This window comes from Gossypium raimondii, chromosome 5 (genome assembly GCF_025698545.1).
Source record: "Gossypium raimondii isolate GPD5lz chromosome 5, ASM2569854v1, whole genome shotgun sequence".
NCBI lineage: Eukaryota > Viridiplantae > Streptophyta > Magnoliopsida > Malvales > Malvaceae > Gossypium > Gossypium raimondii.
The window spans coordinates 40,265,100-40,287,815 of NC_068569.1; the positions used below are offsets into that span (position 1 = coordinate 40,265,100).

The 22,716-nt window shown below is 31.5% G+C and overlaps 1 long non-coding RNA gene across 1 annotated transcript; it reads right to left on the minus strand.

Annotated features, from left to right (window-relative positions):
• Positions 1-1,688: 1,688 nt before the first annotated feature.
• Positions 1,689-3,620, minus strand: LOC128041383 (uncharacterized). The gene is made up of 2 exons (XR_008196389.1): positions 3,441-3,620; positions 1,689-3,057 (listed from the first exon to the last, which is right to left on the minus strand). It is a non-coding gene; the product is annotated as an uncharacterized LOC128041383 (long non-coding RNA).
• Between the last annotated feature and the right edge of the window lie 19,096 nt (positions 3,621-22,716).

Genomic DNA, 22,716 nt, shown 5'->3' on the forward strand with positions numbered 1-22,716 from the left:
AGTGAAAAAATTATTGAAATATGATTATTATAAGGAATAAAGTTGACGTGGTTTGATTATAGAGAATAGTATTATAATTTAAGGAAAAGGTAAAGTAATTAGGAAATAGAATAGTTAAATTGGAAATCAATTATTTTTATGAAAGGAATAGAATATTGTTGGAAATATTATTGAGTTGGTTAATTTATATAAAAATTGAGGCGTTCTCTTATTTAGATCTGTTTATGAATTCTCATATAAAGGATGCAGAATAGAAATGTGGAAGAACAGTAAAAATAGTAGAAGAGTATGGCGCTTAAAAATTGTTATATAATGTATGAATGGACTCATTTGTAGTACTTTGATAGTTGTAAAATTTTATAATTTGATTTAAAATCATACGGTGTTGTAATTTGAAAGTAGATGCATATGAATAATAGTAATTTATATGGTATAGTAATTAAATTGCAGAAATGTGTAAATGTAATATTTTAGTAGAATTGTATGATATGAAGAGTTTGCAAATAGATCCTAAATGGTCTATAAACTATTGAAAGAGCTAACGGTAGCTCGAATAAAACTTGGAATGAAATTGGAAATTTATATTAACTGTAAGTCGTACTATTAACTTGATTAGGAAGAGTTTTTGAACTAAATTTCTCCGAAGTTGCTTTGGCAATGAGTGTAACATTCTGAAGCTCAAACCCAACATGTGGATCGGGTATAAGGGTGTTACAGCCCAGAATTTACTAGGACTAATTTGAAACATTTCAAAAATTACAAATCAAATACATCATAAATAAATCCTTCAAATAATCAATCTTGTCATAAACACTCACATATTATGATATACAATAAGATTTGAGTTTTAATCCAGCTTACGAAAACTCTTAAGTTGCCCGAGCACAAATAATGATCAAATTGAAACATTTTCAAAAGATAAGGGCATTCATAAAAATCAGGGGACATGACCAAGTGATAGGGGGTTGTGCGCGGACCAAGATCGAGTTGCCAAGTCACGAGAAAACTCCTACGAGGCTCTCAACGAACAGATCTGAAACGAAACAGAAATTAAAAGATTAGAACTTCGAATTTCCAGATCTGAAATAAAAATCCCCAAACCAGCAAAGAATCAAATTGAGAATAGGAATGAGTGTTAATAAAGGTTCTTGGGGAATCAAGAACATGTGATTGAACCCCAAAGAATACTCCAATCTGCCGAATCTGAAAAGAAAGACACAAACAGCAAGTTAAATTTCCCCAAAATTCTAGCAATCAAAACAACCCAAATCTGAAAAGAAGAAATCGGCAAGAACAAGGAATTTAGGGATTTTGAACGAATTTTGCTGCCAAGAACAAAAGGGGCGATCCGATCTTTAGTAAAGAAGAGGGCGAATCAGATTTGGAATGCTTTGGAACGCCTGAAACGCAACAAGAACAACAAACAAAGTGATTAAATAAAATCGACACAAGCAGAATTTAAAAGAAAAAAATTGACAACAAGAAATTAAAAGATAAGTCCTAAGAAGCCTTGAAATCCCGAAAGATATCACAACTCCCTTCAAACGGCTCTAATCTCCCCTCCAAAGGAATATCAATGGCAAGAAGAAGGCTGAAGATGGCTCCCACAATCAAAAGATTGTTAAAACAACTTCTAAAGAAAACTCAAGAGAGAATTCTTGGAGAAAAACTCAAGGAGAATTCTGCACTTAAACAAATCTGAAATTTTTAATATATTTGAGAAGTGAATCACAAGGTGGCCGGCCAAGCCTTTATATAGGCCTCTCAAGTGTTTTCCTAATCTAATTAGAAAACTAAAAATAAAAAAACTCCCAATTATTTTAATATTTAAATGAAAATTCGGCCAAGGGCTTTTAATTGGGCCTCTTAGACTGAATATCTACATAAAAATTTAAACTAAGTATTTAAAAAAATAAAACTTTACAAATTGGGCCTCTTTGACAATTTGACCTGATTTTCAAGTAAGTATGGTTTGTCTTCTTGTTTGGGCTTGGAATCATCTTATTGGGCCTTGCCTTCAAGAACTTGGGCTTGTATTCTATCTTCTACCGAAATTGGTTCGTTGATGCTCGTAATGGAGATCCAATGCGCTTTGGCTGCAAGATTTGGTTTCTTGGACCAAGATTTCCAAGAATTGAAATCTTGATTTTCTTGATTCTTGAAATCGCTCCAAACAGCAAGATTGGGTCAATATTCGGTTTCTTGATTTTCTTGAAAACAAGAAAGTGAATCTTGATTTTCTCTTTCTTTCGTGTACGCATCCTAAGGCCTTTGTGACTCGTATCAAGCCAAACGATAGAGGGTTGCGCGCGGACCAAGATCGAGTTGCCAAGTCACGAGAAAACTCCTATGAGGCTCTAAACGAACAGATCTGAAACGAAACAGAAATTAAAAGATTAGAACTTTGAATTTCCAGATCTGAAATAAAAATCCCCAAAGCAGCAAAGAATCAAATTGAGAATAGGAATAAGTGTTAATAAAGGTTCTTGGGGAATCAAGAACATGTAATTGAACCCCAAAGAATACTCTAATCTGCCGAATCTGAAAAGAAAGACACAAACAGCAAGTTAAATTTCCCCAAAATTCCAGCAATCAAAACAACCCAAATCTGAAAAGAAGAAATCGGCAAGAACAAGGAATTTAGGGATTTTGAACGAATTTTGCGGCCAAGAACAAAAAGACGATCCGATCTTTAGTAAAGAAGAGGGCGAATCAGATTTGGAATGCTTTGGAACGCCTGAAACGCAACAAGAACAGCAAACAAAGTGATTAAATAAAATCGACACAAGCAGAATTTAAAAGAAAAAAATTGACAGCAAGAAATTAAAAGATAAGTCCTAAGAAGCCTTGAAATCCCGAAAGATTTCACAACTCCCTTCAAACGGCTCTAATCTCCCTTCCAAAGAATATCAATGGCAAGAAGAAGGCTGAAGATGACTCCCACAATTAAAAGATTGTTAAAACAACTTCTAAAGAAAACTCAAGAGAGTTGCGCGCGGACCAAGATCGAGTTGCCAAGTCACGGGAAACTCCTACGAAAGCTCTAAACAATCAGATCTGTAACGAAACAGAAAATTAAAAGATTAGAACTTTGAATTTCCAGATCTGAAATAAAATCCCCAAATCAGCAAAGAGTCAAATTGAGAATAGAAATAAGTATTAATAAGGGTTCTTGAAACCCCAAAGGAGGTTGCGATTCTGCCCAATTGATCACCAAGATAGTTTTCCCCAAATTTCGGCAATCTAATTTCACCCAAAAAGAGTATGGATGAATCGGTAAGAACCCTAGAAATTGGGGATTTTTGGCTGATTTTTTAAGATAGAAAAAAAAGCTGGAAACAGAATAAGAACAGCAAATAAATTAGATAAAGATTCGGCACAAGCAGAATTTAAAAGAAAAAAATTGACAGCAAGAAATTAAAAGATAAGTCCTAAGAAACCTTGAAATCCCGAAAGATCTCACAACTCCCTTGAAACGACTCTAATCTCCCCTCCAAAGAATATCAATGGCAAGAAGAAGGCTGAAGATGGCTCCCACAATCAAAAGATTGTTAAAACAACTTCTAAAGAAAACTCAAGAGAGAATTCTTGGAGAAAAAATCAAGGAGAATTCTGCACTTAAACAAATCTAAAATTTTTAATATATTTGAGAAGTATCTTAACAAGGTGGCTGGCCAAGCCTTTATATAGGCCTCTCAAGTGTTTTCCTAATCTAATTAGAAAAGTAAAAACAAAAAAAACTCCTAATTACTTTAATATTTAAATGGAAATTTGGCCAAGGGCTTTTAATTGGGCCTCTTGGACTGAATATTTACATAAAAATTTAAACTAAGTATTAAAAAAATAAAACTTTACGAATTGGGCCACTTTGACAATTTGGCTTGATTTTCAATTAAGTATGGGTGGGCTTCTTGATTGGGCCTGGAATCTTCTCATTGGGCCTCGCCTTCAAGAATTTGGGCTTGTGATCCATCTCCTACCGAAATTGGGTCGTTGATGCTCGTAACGGAGATCCAATGCGCTTTGGCTGCAAGATTCGATTTCTTGGACCAAGATTTCCAAGATTTGAAATCTTGATTTTCTCGATTCTTGAAATCGCTCCAAATAGCAAATTTGGGACAAGATTCGGTTTCCTGATTTTCTTGAAAACAAGAAAGTGAATCTTGATTTTCTTGTTCTTTCGCGTACGCATCTAAGGCCTTGCTAACAAATTCTTGAATGGTCCCATTTAGTTTGGAACGCATTTGTCGGGCCTTTGATCTCAGACAGTACACGTTTAAATTCTACTAACACAAGAAACAAGAAGGTGTTAAATATTGTAAAGGAAGAATAAAAAGCAAACAAATGAAAACCTACAGCTAAGAATCAATAAAAGTTGCTGAAATCCAAATACCCGAAAAACTGCGGAGCAACTTGACCACTTTGTTCGAGGTGTTCCTGATCTCCAAAAATCACGAAATTAAATCTGGAATGTCATTAAATATTTAATTTTTGATCTGGAAATTTTGGGCACAAAACGCAAACCGTTGAATATTTTTTAAAATTTTTATTGGATTTCGCCTTTTTCAATTTTTTGACTTTTTCGACTAACTTTTTTGCGGGAAATATTTTTTTATATTCAATCACAGTGCCACAAATATGTATGTAAAATTTCAGATCAATCAGACAATGTTTACCGACTCAAATGAATTTTTTTTGAAAAATTTTTCTGGGTAAAACTGCTGTTTGTAGTTTAAAAAGTAGATATCAGTTTAGAAATCAACCAAGAACACCCAAAACGCCTAAAATCTAATACCAAATGATAAAGGGTTGCGCGCGGACCAAGATCAAGTTGCCAAGTCACGAGAAAACGAGGCTCTAAACGAACAGATCTGAAACGAAATAGAAATTAAAAAATTTGAACTTTGAATTTCCAGATCTGAAATAAAAATCCCCAAACCAGCAAAGAATCAAATTGAGAATAGGAATAAGTGTTAATAAAAGTTCTTGGGGAATCAAGAACATGTAATTGAACCCCAAAGAATACTCCAGTCTGTCGAATCTGAAAAGAAAGACACAAACAGCAAGTTAAATTTCCCCAAAATTCTAGCAATCAAAACAACCCAAATCTGAAAAGAAGAAATCGGAAAGAACAAGGAATTTAGGGATTTTGAACGAATTTTGCTGCCAAGAACAAAAGGGGCGATCCGATCTTTAGTAAAGAAGAGGGCGAATCAGATTTGGAATGCTTTGGAACGCCTGAAACGCAACAAGAACAACAAACAAAGTGATTAAATAAAATCGACACAAGCAGAATTTAAAAGAAAAAAATTGACAGCAAGAAATTAAAAGATAAGTCCTAAGAAGCCTTGAAATCCCGAAAGATATCACAACTCCCTTCAAACGACTCTAATCTCCCCTCCAAAGGAATATCAATGGCAAGAAGAAGGCTGAAGATGGCTCCCACAATCAAAAGATTGTTAAAACAACTTCTAAAGAAAACTCAAGAGAGAATTCTTGGAGAAAAAATCAAGGAGAATTCTGCACTTAAACAAATCTAAAATTTTTAATATATTTGAGAAGTATCTTAACAAGGTGGCTGGCCAAGCCTTTATATAGGCCTCTCAAGTGTTTTCCTAATCTAATTAGAAAAGTAAAAACAAAAAAAAACTCCTAATTACTTTAATATTTAAATGGAAATTTGGCCAAGGGCTTTTAATTGGGCCTCTTAGACTGAATATTTACATAAAAATTTAAACTAAGTATTAAAAAAATAAAACTTTACGAATTGGGCCACTTTGACAATTTGGCTTGATATTCAATTAAGTATGGGTGGGCTTCTTGATTGGGCCTGGAATCTTCTCATTGGGCCTCGCCTTCAAGAATTTGGGCTTGTGATCCATCTCCTACCGAAATTGGGTCGTTGATGCTCGTAACGGAGATCCAATGCGCTTTGGCTGCAAGATTCGGTTTCTTGGACCAAGATTTCCAAGATTTGAAATCTTGATTTTCTCGATTCTTGAAATCGCTCCAAATAGCAAAATTGGGACAAGATTCGGTTTCCTGATTTTCTTGAAAACAAGAAAGTGAATCTTGATTTTCTTGTTCTTTCGCGTACGCATCTAAGGCCTTGCTAACAAATTCTTGAATGGTCCCATTTAGTTTGGAGCGCATTTGTCGGGCCTTTGATCTCGTATTGTGCACACGTTTAAATTCTACTAACACAAGAAACAAGAAGGTGTTAAATATTGTAAAGGAAGAATAAAAAGCAAACAAATGAAAACCTACAGCTAAGAATCAATAAAAATTGCTGAAATCCAAATACCCGAAAAATTGCGGAGCAACTTGACCACTTTGTTCGAGGTGTTCCTGATCTCCAAAAATCACGAAATTAAATCTGGAATGTCATTAAATATTTCATTTTTGATCTGGAAATTTTGGGCACAAAACACAAACCGCTGAATATTTTTTAAAATTTTTATTGGATTTCGCCTTTTTCAATTTTTTTGACTTTTTCGACTAACTTTTTTGCGGGAAATATTTTTTTATATTCAATCACAGTGCCACAAATATGTATGTAAAATTTCAGATCAATCAGACAATGTTTACCGACTCAAATGAATTTTTTTTGAAAAATTTTTCTGGGTAAAGCTGCTGTTTGTAGTTTAAAAAGTAGATATCAGTTTAGAAATCAACCAAGAACACCCAAAACGCCTAAAATCTAATACCAAATGATAAAGGGTTGCGCGCGGACCAAGATCAAGTTGCCAAGTCACGAGAAAACTCCTACGAGGCTCTAAACGAACAGATCTGAAACGAAACAGAAATTAAAAAATTTGAACTTTGAATTTCCAGATCTGAAATAAAAATCCCCAAACCAGCAAAGAATCAAATTGAGAATAGGAATAAGTGTTAATAAAAGTTCTTGGGGAATCAAGAACATGTAATTGAACCCCAAAGAATACTCCAGTCTGCCGAATCTGAAAAGAAAGACACAAACAGCAAGTTAAATTTCCCCAAAATTCTAGCAATCAAAATAACCCAAATCTGAAAAGAAGAAATCGGCAAGAACAAGGAATTTAGGGATTTTGAACGAATTTTGCTGCCAAGAACAAAAGGGGCGATCCGATCTTTAGTAAAGAAGAGGGCGAATCAAATTTGGAATGCTTTGGAACGCCTGAAACGCAACAAGAACAGCAAACAAAGTGATTAAATAAAATCGACACAAGCAGAATTTAAAAGAAAAAAATTGACAGCAAGAAATTAAAAGATAAGTCCTAAGAAGGCTTGAAATCCCGAAAGATATCACAACTCCCTTCAAATGGCTCTAATCTCCCTTCCAAAGGAATATCAATGGCAAAAAGAAGGCTGAAGATGGCTCCCACAATCAAAAGATTGTTAAAACAACTTCTAAAGAAAACTCAAGAGAGAATTCTTGGAGAAAAACTCAAGGAGAATTCTGCACTTAAACAAATCTGAAATTTTTAATATATTTGAGAAGTGAATCACAAGGTGGCTGGCCAAGCCTTTATATAGGCCTCTCAAGTGTTTTCCTAATCTAATTAGAAAACTAAAAATAAAAAAATCCTAATTATTTTAATATTTAAATGAAAATTCGGCCAAGGGCTTTTAATTGGGCCTCTTGGACTGAATATCTACATAAAAATTTAAACTAAGTATTTAAAAAAATAAAACTTTACAAATTGGGCCACTTTGACAATTTGGTCTGATTTTCAAGTAAGTATGGTTTGTCTTCTTGTTTGGGCTTGGAATCATCTTATTGGGCCTTGCCTTCAAGAATTTGGGCTTGTATTCTATCTTCTACCGAAATTGGTTCGTTGATGCTCGTAACGGAGATTCAATGCGCTTTGGCTGCAAGATTTGGTTTCTTGGACCAAAATTTCCAAGATTTGAAATCTTGATTTTCTTGATTCTTGAAATCGCTCCAAACAACAAGATTGGGCCAAGATTCGGTTTCTTGATTTTCTTGAAAACAAGAAAGTGAATCTTGATTTTCTCTTTCTTTCGTGTACGCATCCTAAGGCCTTTGTGACTCGTATCACCATGTGTCCAGGCCGTGTAACTCTCTAGAGCTGTGTGGGTAAAAAAAACAATAACTTTCATCCAGCAGTCACATGGTCGTATGGCTTGGCTGTGTAACATACTGAAGCCATGAGAAAAATAGTTGACCAAATCGACAATACTAAAATGGGCGTGTGGCCAACCCGTGTGGTGCAAGAATAGGTCATTTGGTATTTGTTCAAAGTAACCACTCAAGTCATCAAATAGGTGCACTTATCCAACATGAAAACATGTTCAAATCACTTAAAATTCATGCCAAAACATATCATATATCATTTCCCTTAAACATCTAATCAATATGTCACATGTGGTACCAAAACACAACAAGGTTAAATGTTTTACTTCATGTCATTCAAGCTACTTATACAATTCCAGACCATTCATCCATTTCATGTAATCAACTAGTTTAAAATACTTAATTCACTTTGATTATTCTAACCTTACGTAAGATGATACCAACTTACAAGCATAACAAATTAGCATTTCCATAAGAATTTATGCTCAAAATTCCTCAAAACGTACATAACATTATAAACGTCTAAACACTCCTAAGTACATGGCACATATATTCGGGTTCAAATGATCAAAAGTCTACCAAATCAAGAGATAGATAGTGTGAGCTCCTTGAGGATCTGATTGGCACGTTTCAGACGTCCAAAATCTACAGGGGAAAAAAGGTATGACAGAATAAGTATTACGAAATACTTAGTAAGCTCATAAAATATAAACAATTAACTTACATCAACCATTCAATAGATATACTAAAAATAATGTAAAATCAAGTTCACCTAACATGGCATAACACAACAACATCAAGGTGAGTTTGACTCATAGTTGATTACATAACATTTCAATTACAAGCATAAGTTTTATATCATTTACATTCAATTTAACCACCATTCAATCATATGGAAATATACTCAATCATTGCCCTTAATCTCTCCATTGCACCACTTAGGATCAATATACATAATTCACATTGTTCAATTTCTACATTTTTGTATCATTAGTGTTACCTAATAAAACATCGTAAAAGAACTTGAATACACTGATTCTAATCACATCTGGTGCTAGCCCGAGCTAAACATATTCACTTGTGTCGGGTTACCCATCCGAGCTAAACCTTTTATCAAAAACTCAAATATTTTAGCCAAAGATGTAAATATACATGTCAGGTTACTTGTTCAGGCTAAACCTTTAAAACGTCATCAGGTTCCTTGTTTGAGCTAAACCTGTCACATGTATCTTCGAGTCCGTAACAAATGTTGGATCTCGAGATCATTGAAAATCAATCTATAACCATGTGTATGTGACCGTCTTTGGACATACAAACTTCCAGAGTAGAACTTCTGCACAAAAGATGTGAATAAACGATATCCGCAAGTATACAGGTCAGGGTGTAATATAGTTACAATAGAGTAGGTAAGTACTCCGAAGATCGTAGCCAAGGGAGGCGAGCACTAAATTAATTCTAATTTAAACATAAATAGATCTAATAAGTAAATTAGTTAAATTATATTATGAAATATTAAAAGAAGGGTTTTAATAAACTATAGGAAGAATCATAAAAGAAAATTAAATAAATGAAAAGTAAGAATTCAAATAAAGAAATATGTATCAAATTTGAGCATTGGTGATTTAGCTTGCTTCGGTATACATAATCAACTATTGTCTTGAGTTTTCTTGTTCAATCAACTACTCAATACCCTAGCAGGATCTTTCGATATGTACACTGAACTACATATCTTCCGACCTCACATTCCAGACCGGTTCAAGTTTAAGGTGTTCACGGATAGACCATACCAATTTTGGGTTAATTCCCACCTTGATAACTTCCTAGGGTTGTCAGACCTAGGGTTTTAGGTTCTTCATCTGTTAATAAATCCCTACAAAATAATTAATTATTCATAATTCAACTCGCTAATCCCCACAAGAGGATTAGTTCCTCATGGTTCTAGTGAACAATATAAAATTGAATGAAAGAATGAACATAAAGAACAGTTTCAAGAGTAAAGTTTAGAAGAAGCCTGATTATATTGAATTTAAGCACAAAATCCTCATAAGTTTGAGAATAATTCTAGAATCTGATTTCTTCCTAACAAAAAATAACAAGAACGGAAATCTAAAACCTAAGAAAAGAGAATATCCGAAGTCTAAATTTAAGGAGAAAATTATACAAAGTGAAAATGGGTCTATATAGCATGTGTTATCTAAGCCTATTTATAGATTTAGAATGGTCGTTGTCCTTAAACCTAGGTCAGCTGACATTCTCGAGCTTAAAGTTAGATTGTGCGGACCAAAAAGCCCTTGGCTCGTATTAATCTCTCGTACACTTGCAATGTTGCGACACATCAAGTCTTGTGTCGCGACATCAAGGGCAGTATGCTCAGGTTCAAGGGTATGTTACAACACCCTCAGGCTGTGTTGCGACATTGAAGGCAGTATTGGTCTTTTCTTAGTCTGTTCCCTATGTTGCAACATCGCATGCTCCGTATTGTAATTTAGCAGCCAATACTGAGTTAATACGCCTTCTAATGGTCTCCTGCACACTCACAAAGTATATTAGCTCCCCCATAGGTCAACAAAAGACTTAATTTACGCATTTATTAAACTTAATTAAACTTATTGAAATGTAATTAAAACGCAACGAAAATGCTCATGTTCAAGCTCTTAAAGTGCAAAAACTAGTTTAATATACTACATCAAATTACGGTCGATCAGTAAGATACATTTATAAATTTTCATCAGGGTAATTCAATCATGTAAATTCATGTTATTCCATTTCAATTTAATCATTTCTCACTCTTTTGTACTAAATTGTAAACAATCCAAAGTTCACTAAAACATTTATTATATATATAACATTCACAATCTAATACACATGAGGAATCAAAATATAAATACACCATATGAACTTACCCGAAACGGAAACTACAAAGTGTCAAGGATTAATCTGTAATTTCTCCTATTTCTTAATTAACATTCGATTGATTTAAATCTCGATCTATAATAATTCATTACCAATTATCAGTTCAAATTACCTTATAACATCATTTCAAGGCATATGATAACTTAATTTCATTTTACACAATTTCGCTAAAGTTTTGCATTTTATTCAATTTAGTCCCTAAAATCGAAACTTTCATAATTTTCACATTTAAGTCCCGTTTTTATTCCAATTTCAATTTCATCCTTGTATAGCCCTCTAAATTCAATAATTATAGAAATTTCATGTTAATTTTGAAATATTTTCATTTTAATCCCTACACTTATAACTAACAAATTTCACTTTACAAATTAGCTCTATTACATTTCCAAGCTTCAAATCCTACCATTAAACATCAAAAACCTCAAAAATCATCAATAAAAACTTTTAAAACCTTTGGTAGTTTTACAATTAAATACCCATGATAACTAGGTTAAGCTACAACGATATCAAAAACATAAAAATTACGAAAACTGACTTATTTAAGACTTACATGCAACGACCAAAAGTATGAGCATCAACAATGGCTTTACTAGTTTTACTTGATGAAGAAACGGTGATGAGAAAAAGAAAAATGATGAAGAAAATAATTTTTACCTTATCCTAACATATGTTTAATCTTTTATTAAACATTATTTAACATATTTTTCAATTAATTAGTGTTCCTACCGTCCATTACCTTTTAAAAGTGGTTAATTTTTGTTTAAACCCTCAAACATTTATTAATTAAGCATTTTAACTAGTAAAAATCAATAGCAATTAACTTTTACGATTTTTATGATTTAGTCCTTGTGCCTTAATTAATCACTAAATCGAAAAAAATACTAATCCAAAATTCAATTGAGCTATAAAATAACTTCATAAACATTTAATAAAAATGTTTACGGGCTCGATTTACAAAATCAAGGTCCTTATACCTTATTTTCCAACACCATTGACTTGAAGGTTGGTACACTTGTACTTTAACTAACTTTCCAATTGACAAATTTCACCAAACCAAAATTCAATATAAAATTATAATTAACTTGTAAATATTAATTAATAATATTTACAAACTCAATAATCAAAGAACGGGGCTTCGAAGCTACCATTTTTTGCACTACTAAAAATCAAACTATTACATCTTTAGTTCTATTTGGCTTCTATAATGCAACACATTAAGGGATACAAAAGACTTTATAGCCTGTGCACAAATATTTAGATTGGAAAGCGATGAAATCAACCATTAATAGGTATGTGGAAACATGTTTGGTTTGCCAATGCAATAAGGTCAAGCATTTAAGCCCAATTGACTTATTACAACTTCTACAATTACTAACACAAAGATGAGTTGTTATCTCAATAGGCTTTATTAACGGTTTTTCGAAATCATGGTATAAAATAATTTTTCTAGTGGTGGTTGATAGATTTTCTAAGTAAACCCATACACTGAAACTAGTGTAGCAATTAGCTTCTTTGAGAAAGTCATACAACTTCATGGCTTGCTAAAATCCATAGTAAGCAATAGTGAGGTACTTTTCACAAGCAAGTTTTGGAAGGAGTTTTCTTATTACATGGGACAAACTTAGCTTTTTCTTCGACTTATCATCCACAAAAAGATGACCAAACTGAAGTCATCAATCAAACAATTGAAATGTATTTGTGATGCTTTGCGAGAGATCGACCAAAGCTTTGGGTGAATTGGATTCCATAGGCTGAATGCTGTTATAATCCTTAATTTCACACCACACTTGGTACTTCCTTTTTTTAATGTGGTTTATGATCGAGATCTACCTCGTTTATTGTCCTATGAGGTTGGTTCTTCTCAAGTAGATGCAATGGACCAAGCATTATTAATCAAGTTATTGTATTACAATAGATTTGTTTTGGGCTTTAACAATCCTAACAACATATGAAGACTGATCTGTCATATTTACATACATCAAATAAAGTTATTTAAACACTTAATGAGCTTATTCTCGAGTACTTTATACTGTATTTTATTACTTTTCCTTGATTATTAGATTTTATGCATAATTTTAGTTTTTATTGCATTTTTATGCTTTTTGGAATAAAATGACAAGCTTGTTCCATTAGGAACATAATTTTTTATTTAAGTTTTTTTTTAAGCATTTGGTTAATATGAAAATGAAGAGAAAACCCTAAGCTAGAGCCAAAGTTGAGACACCAATGATGTAACGACACTAGTGCCTTTCCTATCAACCAAGGAATTGGACTTCAAAATTTTTCACATTTGAGTTGACTATCTTTAAAGTCGCAACACCAACTCTTAAGGTCGCAATTGTGGCCTAGCAAGGTCGCAACACTAGCCACAACCCCAGTAGATGAAAAATTCAAATTTCCTAAGGACGATGTCGCAACACCAAAGGGTTGTTGTTGCATCACTAAAGCCCAAAAGCATCATTAGAGTAATCTACTGCTAATGTCGCGACACCAGTATGTGGGTGTCACGAGACCGAGTCTAATGAGGCCAAAATTCTACAGGGTATTTCACAATCCAGCAGGGCTTAAGTTAGATTTTAAGTGAGGTCATAATTGTCTTTATTAGGTCAAATGTTATTAGACTATAAATACTACTTTATAAGCTTTTTGGAGTAGATTTTTTGGGGTTGAAACTTTTTCTTTACTTATCATATTTTTAGATTAGATTTTTTTTTCTTTTCTTCTTATTTTTAGATTAGGTTTTCCCTTTTTTAGAATAGATTTTATTTTTGTTGTTTTATTTCTTCTTTCTTGTTAAAGACTTTTGTAAATAAAGAGAATCAAGCTTTTGGATGCCATTGATTTCAAATCTAAATGAGCATTTCTTACTCTTACCTTTAAATCGTGTATATCAACTATACGATGACATGTCTATTTGGGTGTTAAGCTTTCTTATGTGATGATATTGCTTGTTGGTTAATTCATGAATTGATTGTTAAATTAATTTAATGTCTATGCTAGATAAACGAGACCAAAATGAGAGTTTATCATTAGATAGTTCGATATAATTATGTCGAATAGTGAAATTGAGAGAATATCTATATGCTTAAGTGAGACTGATAAGAGAGCTTAGGTGGTATCTTTTAGTTTAGAATGAGACCGAGAGAAGATTTCTAGCTAGAGTGACAAACAATATAATCGGTATAGGTTTATTAGCTTAGTTAGCAATTAACAAATCAATTGAACATTGTTTTAATCATTTTCATTGTCTAAAAATATGAAGAAAGTTTAGCTTAGTTTGTTTAATTGATAGTTTAAATTTAGTTTATAAACAATTTATATTTGAAATTTTCTTGATAATTTCCGACTCAATAGATTAGTAATTACTTAATTTGTAATTAACTTGATAAACACATTTACCAATTTAGAAATCCCTTAGATTCGATCTTTGAAAACTCCGAGTGTTCCATTATAACACTTATAAATATTACAACTGACATGTCACACTTGTAGTGAAAGTCACTATTCATTTCTCAATATTTTATGCTAATTCTCTACTCGACGTTCGTAAATCGTGGCACGGTTTAAACCATATTATGATAAAGGTTATCGTGACATTGATTATGTACCTGGAACATTGGTTTGGTTACATTGACGTCCTTATTGCCAAAAATCACTTCCAAAGACGCCTCAACATAAGCTTACCTCTAAGTTTTATGGGCCTTTCAAAATGTTGCACAAGATTGGTTCTATTGCTTATCAATTAGAACTACCCCCTGTGTAAACTTCATGACGTGTTCTATGTTTCTCTACTCAAGCCATTTCATAAGAACCAACCGATGACTATGGTTAGCTTACCATGTATCATCGATGGTCAAGTTTGACCCATTCCATCTAAAGTTCTTCGTGCTAAACTAAATCATGGTAAATGGGAAGTCTTAGTTAAGCGGATTGGTTTAGTTGAATTTGACGCCACTTGGGAGGATGTTGATGATTTTCACAATGCTTATCTAGACTATGAGCTTGAGGACAAGTTCTTTTTCCAGTGAGAGGGTAATGTTACAAATGCATTTATGGGTAAAACCTATAAACATTGAAGACCCACAAGCTTGATGTTTGATGGAGTTGTTGTTTGAGGAAATAAAAATTATGAGAAGGATTAGTAGATTGAACATTATTAGTGTAACATCCCATAACCGATCTGATCATTAGGTTCAAGCTACAGGATGCCACATTTGTTGCCAAAGCAACTATAATTAATAATGATTCAATTTAACCTTGTATGTGCTAAAAATTATGCATTCAATTATAATATGATAAATACTCGTATTCAGGTCTTATACGAGCTTACAAAAGCTCTTGATGTGATATCGATCACGTCATGTGATTTGATTAAAAGAACTCAAGAATGGGTCAAGCTTGAAGGGACTAAATGCAAGATGAGAATCAATCAAAGCCATGCAACATCTTGCATGTGAGCTTTAAGGCCTAAAAATCATCAAAATTATTTAAATTCCACAACCTTTTAATTTTTAAGTTTAGTTTATATATGTGTTATTTATTCTTTTGTGTGCTGCATTTTTAATATGTTTTAAGTTTGGTGTTTTTTTTAGTTAATTTAGTTGTTATTTTATTTAGTTAGTTTTGTTACATATTTATTATGTGTGTTTAATTTGTTTCATTGTTATTACATCTTTTAAATGTGTCTTAAGTGTGTCAATGTGTCCTAAAAGTTTGCTTTAAATTTGTCTTTTTTATTACAACATTATTAGTTGGTTTAATGTGTCTAATGCATGTTAAATGTGTCTTTCGGAATGTTTAAAGGCTGATGAAGGATCTAGGGCATTCACACACTCCAACTATTTGTTTTTGGGAGAAAAGGTGTTTATTCGGTCCCCTTAGGGGCTGATACATGAAGGCATTGCAAAGGACATTAGAAGATAAATATTTGGAGTAATTTTGTGCATGAACCAACAAGCTTACAAGGCCATTCGTTTTCTTGTTACTTTACCTATAAATAGTTTAGTTTTTAAGCATTGTAAGGTTAGACTTTTGAGGCTATTTGATATAATATATTTTGAGTTAATCTCTTTGTTCTTCAAGAACTTATTGAACTTATCAAGAACTTGTTCTTGTGGCATTCAAATCAATCTTATCACTTCATTTACTATCCCAAAGTGTGGCGATCTTTCTTATCCATCCTTAAAATTTTTGAGTCTAAAACAACCTTATAGAATTCGGGTCGCATTATTATATAACGTCGGTTCTTTTCTGGTCTGTTTTATTCGAGAGTTATATCCAATTCTACTTTGTCGTTTAAATTCTATCATTTTATCAACTTTTGAACTAGTACCTATTTAGACAATCGGGACATTTAAAATCGTGAAACAACTCGTAACTAAGCTCACGTCATCTCTTAAGGTGACTCGGGTCGAATAAGGACCAAACTGTAAAGGTTGCAAAATATTGAGTTGATGTCGTGACTTCGAGAGTTTCTCATTGCGATGCAACATACTGACTAGACTCGTCGCAACGTTAAGGGCCCGACATTGCGACGTGACCTATGTTTCTAACAAGGTCTTATCAGCCATTCCAACACCTAACCAATTGTTCCATTCAACCATTTAATTAAGAAATACCAATTCATATACTCAATTCTAACCACAAAACAAAATTTAACATGTACATAATTCAATATATCATTCAACACCTAAGCAATTGTTATAATGATGTGTTTCATCTATCTATGCTTAGATGATATCTATTCGGTCATTCTCATATTATGTTAGAAGATGTGATCGAAATTCAATTTGATCCATCCTATGAAAAAGAATCAGAATAGATCTTATCTCAAAAAGTAAAAGAGCTAAAAAATAATGCGTGCCAATATTGTAAGCCTTATGCGCAATTATAGTGCGAAAGAAGTTAACTAGGGATCAAAAGAGACAAAGAGATCCCAGTATCCCCACCTCTTTCTCAGTAAATTTTGAGGACGAAATTTCTTAAGACGAGACAATTGTAATGACCCGAAATGCAAGTGTCGAAAAGTACAATTTTGGAACCCCATTTTTGTAAACTGAGTCTATAAATATTAAATAAAAATATTTACGGAGTTATTCTAAAAATATATTGAATTTTGGTTAAATAATTTAGCTAAAAATCGTTAATTAAGGCTTAGGGACTAAATTGTAAAAGTCCAATTATTGTCGTGTGATTATGATAGTTTAAGATGTGATTAAGAAATTGAATGTGAAATTATATATATTAATTGGACTAAATTAAAATGAAATTAGATAAATGGATGTCGTGTGATAAAATAGCGTACATGGTACGAAAATGAAAATGTGGTCGGAAACAGGGTATGACAGGTAAATAAGAATGATTACAGGTATGGTAATGATATATATATGAAAATGATGCTTGTGTGAACTTAGTAAAAGGCTAGGATATATTTGGCATGCCAATAGGGTATACGCTTGATTGATCAAGGATTTACATGTTATAATGAGGTATTGTATTTATTGCAGATTCTCTAGTTATATGTATCATAGGTTTAGCCTGGACGGGTAACCTTGATATAATGTCGGCTTGTGTGAGCAACTTATTCACCCGTGTATCCGAGTCTATTTTACTATAGTTCTATCAAGCTATATTCAATTAAATGTAAATGGAAAACTAAAATGTGAATTGGAAATGAGATAGCATATGTTTGATATTTGATATATGATAGGTATGTGATTTCATTAATGTAGTGATATTACTTATGATATGAAAACATGACTAATATAATTGGTTGATAATGTTTATATGTGTCTATTTATTTCATTATATGCCAAGGATAGCCATGTTGAATGCCAAAATGATTAGTAGATATTATACTTTTAATGATCAAGGTAAGCTAATATAATGTGTGAGTTGAATTGAAATGGTAAGAAACTATGAATTGATAATAGTATATATGGACTGATTTGATAATATGGAACTATATGTATGTATATATTTTAATTTATGAAAGAGTAAGAATATGAAAATTTATGTGAATTGGATAGAATCAGTCCGTTAGCTCGAACATGTTTGAAATGGTAAAATGAAATTGAGAACTTAAATTGATGAAATAATAGGTATAAATATATGCTTGCAAATGGTAGTAAGAAATGAGTAAGTAGATTATGAAATAAATAGAAATTGGTATGGTAAGTAATAAGAAATGTGGTATGAATGAAAGAATCTGTACCTTAGTGTTAAATGGCATGAATGGTAAGTTTAAGTGCATATGTAGTGAATTGATGTTCCAAAATGGTTATATGCATGTTTCATATAGTAATGGAAGTTCTTGGTATGCAAAATGGCTATAATTTAAATTTGATTTGAGTGTAGGCATTTGAGTTAAGTTTGTGTTATATTGACTTGAATCATGGAAGTACAATTGAGCGTTATCGCTAAGCGTACGGTTTATTTATTTTGTGTGTAGGTATTGGTATAACTCGAAGTTCTGGAGGTGATTTCATCATCAAATTCGTGATCCTCGACTTGGCAATGTCAGTATGGTCCCTTTTTGTTTAATACATGGCATGTACCTAGGTTTTGAATTGATTTTGTATATATATAGTTGCATTGATGTTTAAGCTAGTAAAGGTTAGCTTATTATGGTCAATTGATATTGAAAATGTCATGTTGAGATGGTTGAAATCGAAATGTCATGTTATGTTATGCTAAATGGATTGGCTTGATATGAAAGGTTCAAATGCTTCAAAAATGGTAGAAATTGTCATACAATTCAATGCAATGAATGATATATTGAATTATGTACATGTTAAGTGTTGTTTTGTTGTTAGAATTGAGTATATGAATTGGTATTTCTTAATTAAACAGTTGAATTGAACAACTGGTTAGGTGTTGGTATGACTAATTGGGTACCAAATTAGACCTTGTTAAAAATAGAGGTCACGTCATGACATCAAGCCCTTAATATCGCAACTAGTCTAGTCAATATGTTGCGTCGCAATAAGGAGCCCCCAAAGTCACGATGTCAACCCCATATTTTACAACCTTTACAATTTGATCCTTATTCGACCCAAGTCACCTTAAGAGCTTTCATAAGCTCGCATAAGACCCGAATATGAGTATTTATCATATTATAAATGAATATATAATTGTTAGCACATACAAGGTTAAATTGAATTGTTATTAATCATAGTTACTTTGACAACAAATGTGACATTCCTTAATTCGGACTTGGCGATCAGGTCTGGTATACAGTGTTACAATTAGGAGTTTTGCCTCAGTTAAGATGTTTAATTTAATTAGGAGATTTTTATCTATTAGGAGTCCTTTTGTTGGAATATTTGCTGTAATACTTTATTTGAACTATATAACCTTTATTAAAGAGACCAAGTTGGGAGAAATAAAATTACGTTAGAATAATTTAGTCAAGAGATTTAAAACTCAAACGAGTTTCACTAGTTCACTATAAGTTATTCATGTGAAAGAAACAAGAGGAAAAGCTCCACTAAATCAAAGGATTCTTTTATAAATCGTTCAGTAACTCGATCCGTAACTAGAAACCTTAAGAATAGGCTAATAAAAAACTGGTGAAAGCTGATCCATTAGACAATGATTTATAATTTTTATCAGTATGGCGTGGACCCAAACTTCACAATTGTTGATAGTTGGTGTATTAGTTATATGGAACAATATAGAAGTGCTCAACATTTGAGACGTGATGGGCTAAGCAACTACATGTCTTGCCGAGAGCGATAAAACCACCAATTGGATGGTTAAAATTAAATGTGGAAACAGGGAAGATAATATCAATGACAATATGAGCCTGGAGGTACTGCTACGGGATTTAATTGGTAATTTTATTGCTTTTAAGTGATGCGGTGTTAGAATTCACCTAGTTGTCTAAGTAATATGTATGGATTTTATTAATTTATGAATGATTATTTTAGATGCACTCTTTTTTCTTTTTTCATATAAAAAAATGGGTTTTTTTAAAATAAGACATCTTTTTCATTAAACTGTTCTAATTCAATCAATTCGTTGTTTATGCTTTGTTGATTGGTAGTTGTTGGTTCCAAGTCTAAACGTTGGCGGAGAAGTCGAAAGTTAAAACAACATTCCAATTTTCCAAGCGGTTCAACTCTATTATATCCCAAGCTTAGCTCCGGAAACTGCGACTGATCGATGAACGAAGCCGTGGTCCCCCAAAACAGCACAATTTCCACGTTTACACTTTCAACGCCTAACTATTTTGATTGCTAACATATTTTTATATATTTCTAGAAGCAATTAATCGTCAACTCCTTTTATTTTTCCTGTTCTACAAATCCTTTTTTTTTCTTTAAATGAAATTTTTAAATTAATTTAGTTGATAAATTTTATCTTTTTCAATTGAAATTAATTTGAACTTTTATTAAGTGAAGTCAAATGCAAAAGAAATTCTAGTCAAATAAATCTATTTGAATTAAAATAAAATTTAAGAATTCCACCTAAAACTCACAAATCAGTAATATATGCAAAATGATTTAGATAAAGAAAAGGCTTGAGAGTACATGACTCAATTTTTTGGTTTTTTGAAAATCTAATTCATAACTCATCCCAATTTTAACATAGGAGGATAAATACAGTTTCAGCACGCTCGAACCCACATCTTCCTACATTGACAATAATGTCAGTGCAACCAAACTAAGACTCAATAAACCATAACTCTATTTTTAAATACCAACTACTAATTTTAAAAACAATGATACAACCTTCAAAAATAAAAACAATTAGAGAATTTTGAGAAATTAAAACTCATTATTTTTTATACAATGCATATTTCTGTTCATAATTCCTCTCAACCCTTAAAATAAAATAAAAACACAATTAAACGTGCTCAAACTCATTTTTTTTCGCATTACTACAATTACAACTGAATCAATTAAACTAAAGCTTAATCAGCTACTCCCAACTCATTATTTATATTTACAAGAAAAACTTGTTCAATATATCAATACTGAAAGAATTGTAGTAACAATTGTACTAAAATAGTCATTGTTTGATAGAAAAATGTTAAAGTAAAACTAAGATTTTAGTTAAATGTCAATTTAATCCTAACGAAATGAAAACCTAGTATATCAAATATTCCTTTCTCAAAATTTGATAAAAATTTAAAATTTATTTTATAATTATAGTTGTAATTTCCATTAAAATTTACTATATAAAATTTCTAATATATATCTATACTTACTATATATAAAAATTTTAATTGACTTGGTATCATTCATAATCGAGTTTCAACTCAGTTCTTAAATTACATAAATGTCTTAATTTCAATAAACAATAAATATTAAGTTAAAGGTATTTTTATTTTTTACATAAAATCTAAAAAAATGCATGCTTATGATAAGATTTGAAATCGAGACACCAAACAATACACTTTCTTAACTTTACTATTTCACATGCACTCGTATCTTTAATAAATATATTACATAATTATTTTAGCCCACATGTCATAATCTAATTAAAATAGAAATGTTATGAAATACGGTAATTCATTAGTCAAAATATTTATTTAGCAAGTAAAAGTACCACAAAATCACATGTACTATACCTAAATTGTATTTTAACCCCTCTACTAAAATGATGGGCAAATTAATCCCTGTATGTTGGATGAGTGAGCAAAACAACCCTTCCGTTAAAATTTCAGCGTTAAATGTTTGTTTTGTTATTTATATGCAAGGTATAATAACAAATTTAGCCCTCAACCTTTATACAATTATTCAATTTGACCCCTACTCTTTTACTTAAAGTAAATTAGAAATTTTTGAAACTAAGGCTAGATGGTCAAAAAGTTGTAGTAACAAATTAAAAATATATCATATAAGCCCTTTTAAATTTTAAAATTATTAAAAATCATAAAATTTATAAACAAAATTTATAAAAAATGTTATAAAATTTAAAAATTTAAAATTTTATTAAAAATAACAATATCGACCCAATAAAAGAGTAGGAGTCACTTTTTCTTAAACCTTATAACCATTTTTTTTAAAGGGTCAATATTATTATTTTTAATTAAAATTTTATAATTAAAATTTTTAATAAATTTTGTTTATAAATTTTATGATTTTAAATATTTTTTAATTTTAAAAGGGCTTAATTGATTTTTAAAAATTTTACTAAAGCCTTTTGATCCTTTAATCTTATTAGTTTTAAAAAATCTACTTTACTTTTGGTAAAAGAGTATTGATCAAGTTAAATAAATATGTAAAATTGAGGACTAAATTTATTATTGTATATTGTATATAAATATCAAATTTTAACTGCTCATACATCTATGGTACAATCGGAGAGAATTTTGTGATATTTTTACTTTATTTAGCTTATATGTTTGATTCGGGTTTTAAAGTATTAACTTCATTCTTCTTTTAAAAAAATATAACTTTACTCAAATTTATTTATTTTTAATTTAAAATATTTAATAATTTTTAAAATAAAAGAAGGTTTAAAGACTAAGCAAAGTAGATTGGGCACTGAGAAATCAGAATTTTAACTATCTCACCTGTAACCCATAATTATAAATAACTTTAATGTAATCTTAAAGAAAAAATTTCTTCCACGTGAACCAAACTCAACTTCATTCACTGAAAATCTTACTTTTTCATGGATAAATTTTCACATTATATGTTAGTCATATTACAGATGCTCTCAAATCAAAAAGGAAACGAAAAAGAATTCTATCTGCTGAAAATATATTAGCAAAT